Source organism: Lycium barbarum, chromosome 3 (genome assembly GCF_019175385.1).
Source record: "Lycium barbarum isolate Lr01 chromosome 3, ASM1917538v2, whole genome shotgun sequence".
NCBI classification, from domain to species: Eukaryota; Viridiplantae; Streptophyta; class Magnoliopsida; order Solanales; family Solanaceae; genus Lycium; species Lycium barbarum.
This window is the reverse complement of record NC_083339.1, coordinates 14,834,232-14,843,136: the sequence shown is the minus strand read 5'-3', so window position 1 is coordinate 14,843,136 and position 8,905 is coordinate 14,834,232. Positions and strand designations below refer to the sequence as shown.

The 8,905-nt window shown below is 35.1% G+C and overlaps 1 pseudogene; it reads right to left on the bottom strand.

The window, feature by feature from the left end:
• Nucleotides 1–1,594: 1,594 nt before the first annotated feature.
• On the bottom strand, nucleotides 1,595–8,030 carry LOC132630481 (uncharacterized protein At2g39795, mitochondrial-like; annotated as a pseudogene).
• Between the last annotated feature and the right edge of the window lie 875 nt (nucleotides 8,031–8,905).

Here is an 8,905-nt window from a genome sequence, read left to right as displayed (position 1 = left end):
GGCGTTTATTTTAGAGAAAGAACTAGTGATGGCAATTACAATTTACAACCAGATTTAGTTGACCTGCTTAACCTGTCTGTATAAACTCCTATTCAACTTACTCATCTAAAATATGAGTAAATACGAGTTAACTCATTTTCAATCCGTAATAAAAACGGTTGAGGGTTGAGAACGAGTTGAAAATGCGCGAGTTATATTCACCTATGTATAGTAACTATGTTAGACTTGTTATTATCTTTACCTTGTTATAATGTTGTTAACTTGTTATCTTTACATTTTCTAGATTTTTAACTAACAATGAAATTTTTTGCAAGAGTAAACAATCTACTTTTACAATTTTCTAGTTTTTAATTAATATCTATTGATCAACCTTTCTTGTGTGAATTATGTTTAATTTTGTTATTACAATGATTTCCATCAAATTACTTTATGATTACGTTGGCTATTTATACGTTTTTGTGGAAATCTTTTTCTTTTCAGTTTAGTCATGGTGATTCCACATCTCATCACTGTTAAAATTTAACGAGATTTTAGTAAGTCGGGACTCATTTTTTCTATCAAAAATTTAGAGCTAGGTACGCAATTGACCTCACAAGATGGTTGATGCCTTGATGGAGTAAAATAGAGTACTGCTTCCAGGAGATCACTTGGAAATTATATATAAAGATGTTTCTAGAACTCAAGGACGTTACCTATAAGATCAATACAATAGATGCAAGTTGTGGACGATTAGATTCAAATCTCGGAAAATGATAGGTCATTTCGTTTTGTTTGCCTAAGCTTAATTACATGCTAGTGGGAGATGGCAAATATTAAGCAAAATAGTTATTGAAGAAAAACACTCTTACCTTATTCTTGATTGAAGAAAATTAACTGTTGAATAAAATAAACTAAAAGCAAAAATAAAAGCCTTTCCATGTCATTTGCTTTTATTCACCAGTTCTGGGTAGTTAAGCCTCGTTACATGCCTGGGAAAGGGTTCTTCACAATTCGCTTATAATATTGATCTATCAAACTATACAACTTACTTAAATGGCCATAGTTTTTGTTTATACCAATTTTAAAATCAATACAATATTGATCTATCAACTTATACAACTTACAAAATGGCTATAGTTTATGTTTGTAACAATAATTTTAAAATCAATAAACGAACATTATCAGAATTACATGAGATAATAAGCAAGAGATGACTAATTAAACAGGTAACACCGCCCAGAGGGCGGCAATCATCATACGCTAAAATCACCTCAGAGCTGTAAGTTTGAGAAACACAACCAATAATGTAGAGCTTTTACAACGAATATTTTCTTTTACGAAAACCAAATGAGACCTAACCGTTTCCAGGTAAATTTAGAATGGCTAAAACTGCAATGTCAAGCAGCTTTACTTATTCCTTTTTTATTTATAGAAACGAGTTTTTGTTATTTTGGATGTAGCCCTGGAATCGTGCTCAAGTTCTGGAGACAGCACCTTAATGTCATTATTGACTATGCAAAGTCAAGTTCCCCACCAGGAAAATCAATAAGTTTCACAAATAGTCTGTCCACCAAGAGAAAGGCGGTCCGCAACTCTCTCTCTCATGTGTGTCTGATTTTGTATCTTAAGTTGATACCTGTATGCTGCAGCTTAATAAAGTTGCTACAATTTTCTGCGATAGCATTATTATTTTCATCTTTCGTCTAAAGGGTACATGAATTGCCTGAGAAGAGATCTAATCCATTGAACAAAGTCAAAAAAAGAAAAAAAACTCTAATCTGTACAAAGATTGCCTCCACTGATGCTATTATTATAGCCAGCACTACTGCAAAGAAGTTTGCTGTGACTATAACTATTGCTATTTCTTACCAACTTTGACGTTCCATCCATCGTCGTCTATCGTCTGGCATTAGCCAAATGTTTCTTCAGAAAGAATACCTTCAACTAGAGACCTTCTCAGAAGCAAAAAGATAACTGATAGTAAGACATATTTAGCAAAACATTGAGCATACATCACAAATCATTGCTATTAATAACTTGAAACAATAGCAGTTAGGCTCACCGGGTTCTACATATTCATGAAAAAGGGACACTAGTTCTCGACAAAATTCTTGATATTTTTAAGCCACCGGATGTACTCCTTGGCGTCTTTGCTAATTACATACTCCAGCAAAAAGTTAGCAGTGCTGGCCGTCAGCCCTCTCACTTCAAGATATTCATAGAAAGACTTTTGTAGACTTTCATTTAGAAGTCTGAAAAGAAGACAACACAACTTGGGTAATCAGTATAAAAAAGTGGCTCCAAACCAACTCCATCATACAATAGATAAGTACTTACGAGAAAGCAGGCCCTCTATAGTCTAGCTGATTGCTTGAACTTTTTGGCTCCTTGATGGATATGCCACAAATTGAAATTTTATTTGGAAAAGCTCTCACATCAAACTCTAGCGACGAGCCATTTTCTTTTGACACGATGACAGACAACGGAACACAAGGTTGTGGCTCACTCTCTTCCTCACTGTTAACAGAATCATCTTCAGCATTTTCACATCTGGCATCAGGCATGTCCACTACGATATTTATGGTCTCTTCTCCGTAATCTCTCGTAAGAACAATAACTCTTTTTCCTGCTATATCTTGAACCTTAAAAGGAAAGTCATCTGGGATGTCCACAACCTACATAAAGGGGAAATTTCAACTGACTGGTGCAAATAAGTGGTAAGTGTGTTTGATAACACTCCATTCCAGTATTATTACAGACAAATTGTGGATTGATATGCGCATTTGCAATAATTTAAACTTATAAGAAGCGGCTAAACGGCCCACGGGACTTTGTTTTAATGGTGAGATCGCAGCTTGTGAGGTTTGAGTTAGGCACAGGCTATGTTGCTCAGACTCGGTGTCGAGTGTCGGATACGGGTACGGATCTAGAGGTCGGATTCGGCATAATCTAAATTTTAAGATTCGGGGGTACGGATCTTGGTGCCGATACGGGTGCGGGGATTCGGCTAAAATAATTCAAAATTATAAGAAAAATAACTAAATCTATGCCTAGAAATAAAAAACAAAAATAATTTTTTGTAGTTATGTTTCATTTATAATTAAATTTTAATTTTTAATTAACTTAAAACTCTTCTAGATACAATAAGTGTCCACTCTTCAAGAGCTCTCTGTTTCTTTCAATTTAGCCTCAAATTTTTTCTCAAATTGGTTCATGGATTTGGTCAAAGTATCCAATGTCGTTTGACCAGATCCGACACGAATCCGGTGTCGGTGTCGGTGTCGTGTCGTGTCGGACACGGGTACGGCAGCAAAAGTGAAGGGTCCGAGCAACATAGCACAGGTCATGGGTTTGAGCCCTTCCAAAAGACAAAAAGGTAAAAAAGATACCAGGTAGCCACTTTTAGGATTGTTAACTGAAACACAGTCAGCTATTTGCAAAGTAGTTGAAATATCGCCAGAGCTTAAAATGCGGCAAATAATAAAAATGGCAACACGAATTCCAGAAATTTTCCTACAGTTCGAAGTGCTGCAAATAAAACTCCATGACCATGTCCCAGAGTTCGAACTTACACAAGTCAAGTTGCTACAATGAAACATCAGGACCATGCCCTGAAATTTGAACTTATACAAGTCAAACTCAATGAACGTGTCCTAGAATTCGAGCTTATACAAGTTAAACTCCAAGACCGTATCCTGGAATAACTAGTTATATTCAGGAGTATACATTCGATTTACTCTGATAGATTGTTAGTCAAAAGAGGATACCTCCTCTCAATTCTTTAAGATTGCGATTTGTATCTCTCTTGTTTGGTTTCTAACTTGTCAAACTAACTAATGGTAATAACAAATACATTAGTTAAATATTGACGTTCAACAAGCAAAATCTGAAATATGTTCCAAAAGTTTGAAAATTTTAGATGTATTTGTGCCTTTCACAAATTTAGGTAAGTCGTTGGAGTATGTCCAAAAGGATCAGTGAATGTAGGTTGATCAGAAGAACCGATGAAGCTCATCTTCTACATCAAATAAACTCATATGTTACCAAAGAACCTGAAGTTGCCAAGTTTAATTGCGAGAACGCGGAGCAACTTACAACTTCTAAGGATAAATTGGAGCATAATTCAACAATTATTTCATCAAAAAAAAAAAACATTGGAGCATAATTCATCTTATGGCCAAAAAGTAGTCTCTGATGATGAACATAGCTTGTCAATGAGAAGGGAGAGTAGTTACACACGAAAAGAGATAATAGAAGCGGAGAAGAAGAAAAAGAAGCAGGTTGTTTGCTGCTTTATTAAGTTGTGGTTATTTTTCAATCACTTTGCAGACATTATTACATTTCAATCAGCAGCCTTAACAGTGGATATTTGTGAAAATCGACAAAAATACTGATAATTAAGTATAAGGGTGGGAGGGACATGTATAAGGGTGGGAGGCACATGTCCATTATCCACCGAATTTCAAACCCGTGTGGCCATCGGAGATTTCTCAATTATAAATAAATAGCTAAAACAACTAAGTTTGGTGGTCCGTGTAACCAGTGGCGGAGATAGGAATTTAAGGGGATTTAAAAAGTGCTAAACTGTTACACTCGGGATATGAACTTATGACCTAAAGCAATTTTTTAACGCACTTTACTGCTACACTGGAATCTTCTCCTATGTCAAGGGGATTCAACAATTTATATATAACAAAAAATGTTCATTTTCCCCCAATTAATGCAGTATAATTTTTGACAAAGAGGATTCAGTTGAAGCCTCGTCTAGATATAGCTCCGCCCCTGTGTATAACTACATTCTAAGAAACTGGTATATAGACCACAGATGGGTGAAACATATGCAAAGCTTATCTCCCGTATTGTATATTTTGCATCAAACAGGTTAATCTGAAACAACTAAAACTAGTCACTGAATTTGATACCATATTTATGGTCTTCGCGAACCTTTAGACCTTCAACTTTGGCAGTTAATCTTTTTTCAAGAATATATAATAGCTATCCGTTAACAGGAAATCCCTTATAATTTGAATATCAGAAAATCCGCAAGGGTGGCTCAGTTGGTTGAGCATGGGGCTTTCATAATGGAGGTCTCAGGTTCGAAACCCACTGCCTACAACAGCAGGGGATTTGCCTTCTAGGTCGATTTCGCCACATGGGGCTTGCCTAGTGCGGGTTATCTCTTCGGTGTGGTTTGCGGGCTATTGCACAGGAGCGGGGTTTACCCTGTGCGCACCCGAAGGGTAGCGGCTGCGGGTTCCCTTGTTATAAAAAAAAATTGCCTGAAAATCAAATAGCTTATGCTCCCATCCCAGTTTCATGGACTGACCCCTTAGCCCCTTAAATTAGATAAGCATAATTCCAACAGTATTACATATGGCAAGGATACATATGGAAACCTCTTAGTAACCCTCTACTAGAGATAAAAATCATTACAAGTTTAAACATCAAGAAATCATTGATCAGCATCAGTCTAAAGATAGTTGTGGCATTGATAGCATTTGGATGAGTTTATCAAAATTACATTTACATGTCATTTAACAATCTCCATAAATTTCCAAAACATTTCATTGAAAAATCAGTAAGAACTTTAAGAAGGTCAGAACAAATTCATATTTCTAGATATTCTATGCATGTCTTTGGAGATGTTAAAATGGTGGTAACAATGCTGGTGCTCAAATAAAAGTAGGGTGTACATAACGCTGCAAAAATTATAAGCTTGATGGACATAGTCATTTTTTGTGTTTGGTACGACAGAAATTATTTTTGGGGAATGTCTTTCAGAGAATAACTCAGTTTTTGGTGTTTGGTTCTCAAATTTATTTTCAAGAAAAGCGAGGAAAATGACTCCCCTCATTTATGGGTAGAAGTCATTTTCTTTCAGAACTATCTCAACTTTTGTCTTAATATTACTAACCCAATCTACACTTAAGACATTATTATAAATATTTAATAATAAAAAATTTCCTCAAAGGACATATTACGTCGGCTAACTTTATTAATAATCTTTTCAATAAATGGTTTTTAAAAATAAAACTTTTCCACTCACTAACCAAACACTGGAAAGCATTTCTCCGTCTTATAAAGAAGAAAAATATTACTCCCTTTTGCTTCAATTTGTTTGTGTTACTTTTCTTTTTAGCCCGCTTAAAAAAGAATGCCTCTTTCCTTTTTTGGCAACTCTTTAATTCCAACTTTCCACGTGGCATGTTTAAGACCACAAGATTAAAAAGCATTTTGGTACATTTTACATATCTTTAGTTTAGGACCACAAGATCCAAAAGTCTTCTTTACTTTCTTAAACTCCGTGTCAAGTCAACCAGACAAACAAATTGAAAAGGAGGGAGTAACAAGTTCAAAACATATTATACAAATTAGTACTCCCTGCTTTTCAGTTTACTTGTGGCATCATTTTTTTAGTTCGTTTAAAAAAGAATGGAAGAATTCTAAATTTGAAAAAACAATTTAGCTTAAACTTCCCATGAAATCCTTAATAACAAGCTTTTAGGGCTCGTTTGATTACTGGGATGGGATAGACTACCATAAGATTAGCTTATCACGCCATTTTAGTACAAAATGGTTCCCAGGACTAATTAATACTCATAGTCAAATGCGGATAAATAATCCAGGAATTTTATCCCAAGATTAATCCCTTATCCCACCAACCAAACAACTTTGTATAGTCATACAAATGTTATGGCATGTTGAAGACCACCAGCTTCAAAAGACTTATAGTCACATAAATGTTATGTCATGTTTTAAAATCACAAATTTCAAAAGTATTTCATTTTTTCTCATACCACATTGTGCCACATAAATTAAAACGGAGGGGGTACTCGGTTTGATATGAGCAGCTACTTAAACATGATAGAGGAATTAGTTTTAGTACAAATAAGCACTAAACTAATAACTCTATCATGTTTAAATAGCCGCTCATATCATACCTAGTCCATTTCATTTGATTGAGTATGGTATAAGAAAACATGGAATACTTTTAAAATTTGTGGTTTTAAACATGACATAACATTTGTGTGGCTATAAGACTTTTGAAACTTGTCGTCTTAAACATGTCATAACATTTGTATGGCTATAAAAGCTTATTATTAAGGATCACATGAGAATTTTAAGTTAAATTATTTTTTCAAATTTAGAAAACTTCCATTTTCTTTTTAAAATGAACTAAAAAGAAAATGATGCCACAAGTAAACTGGAACGCAGGGAGTACTAATTTGTAGTCTAGCTTAATTTGTACGGTTCAGCGTTATCACTACTGCCATTAGAGCTTTAACTGTGACACAAACTTATCTTACATCTACTGTCCTTTGAATCTCGTGATTATAAACTTGTCATGCAGGATAATTTGTATTGTCAACTTACTAAATATAGAAATAGACACTCTTTTAAAAACAGACCAAAAAGAAAAGTAACTTAAATAGTGCGGAAGGAGTATATTTTATCTAAAATAGTGTATTTTTTGTACTACCTCCGTCCCGTCCCAATTTATGTGATATAATTTGACCGCCGGGACAAATGTGTAAGTTTCCCTAAGTTCAAACCAAACATGAAGCATACTTGTATTGTAAAAACTAGAGGCTAAGCAAAAGTCAGAACTCATATTGATATTTAATCTAAGCATTCAAATAAGAGGAACTTACACATTCATGGAAATCAGATTGTAGTGCAAATTTGATTTCTGAATGGATGATTTGGAGAAGAATATCATCAAAGGAGCTCTGTTGTTTTCTCTTCTTCTTCTTGACTGCGCTGGTGGAGTAGTAATACGCTTCTAGAAACGCTGCCGCAATTGCCACTTTTTACGGCGGGGGAGGAATAGGATGACGTGGCAGTAGCGATGGAGCGAAGTGAAAGAGGAATTGTGGACTTATAAGAGGCTCTGCGAATGGCTGAGTATAGCGCCATATCAATCTTTTTAGCCTTTTGGGTTTTTGAAGCAGAGAGAGCAGGGGAGGGGGGCTTTGTTTCCCGTTACGGCGCTTTTATTTTAAGAAATGAAAATAAATTATGAATTGTGGTTCCTTATTTTTGAGGGTGGATTTAATATGTACTCAACAGTTTTGGTTTGTGAAAATGTTGACACTTTTAGTCCCGTCAAATATTTATTAATTTTATATTTTAGATTTGGCGGGAACTATGAATCAAATGGAAATTACCGGGAACTCAAATTTAGTGTAATTTTATTATTTTTTCTTTATTTTCTAGAGTCTAGGGCAGCTTTTGAAGTGTGATTTTTGCTATTTTTAGTGTCTAGTGTTGTTTTTTGTGTTACATAGGATTTGATAGAGACTTTTTTGGTGTTTATGGTTTGATCGGTTTTCGTCAAATCCAACAAACACAAATTGTTCAATGCATACTAAGGGACTATTTTGAACTTAGTCTCAAAACATAAGGGACCATTTTAGTTATTTTCTCTACTCCAAACACTACACAGGCTAAGCATGAGTCAGAGTAATCCCAAAAGAGAAGCTCATTTGATACTTGCTAGCAGCAATTCAAATAACAGGAACTTACTTACGCATCGGTGGAAATCCGAATGTAGGGCAAATTTGATTTTGGAATCGACGAATTGGAGGAGAATATCATCAAAGGAGCTTTGTTTTCTCTTCTTCTTGACTGCGGTGGTGGAATTGAGAAGCTTCTAGAAACACTGCCACAATTGCCGTATTTTACGGCGGTGGAGAAATAGGATGATGTGACGGAGCATGCAAGAGGAATTGTGGATTTACAGGCTCTGTGAATTGCACAGTATAACGCCATATTAATCCTTTTGGCTTTTTGTGTTTTTTGAAGGAGTATGACGGAGGATGTAAGGCCTTTGTTCCTTCCCATAACGGCGCTTTTATTTATGGGGAAATTTCAATAATACACAATCTAACATACAAAATTATATCCGTATAGTCATATTTTTATA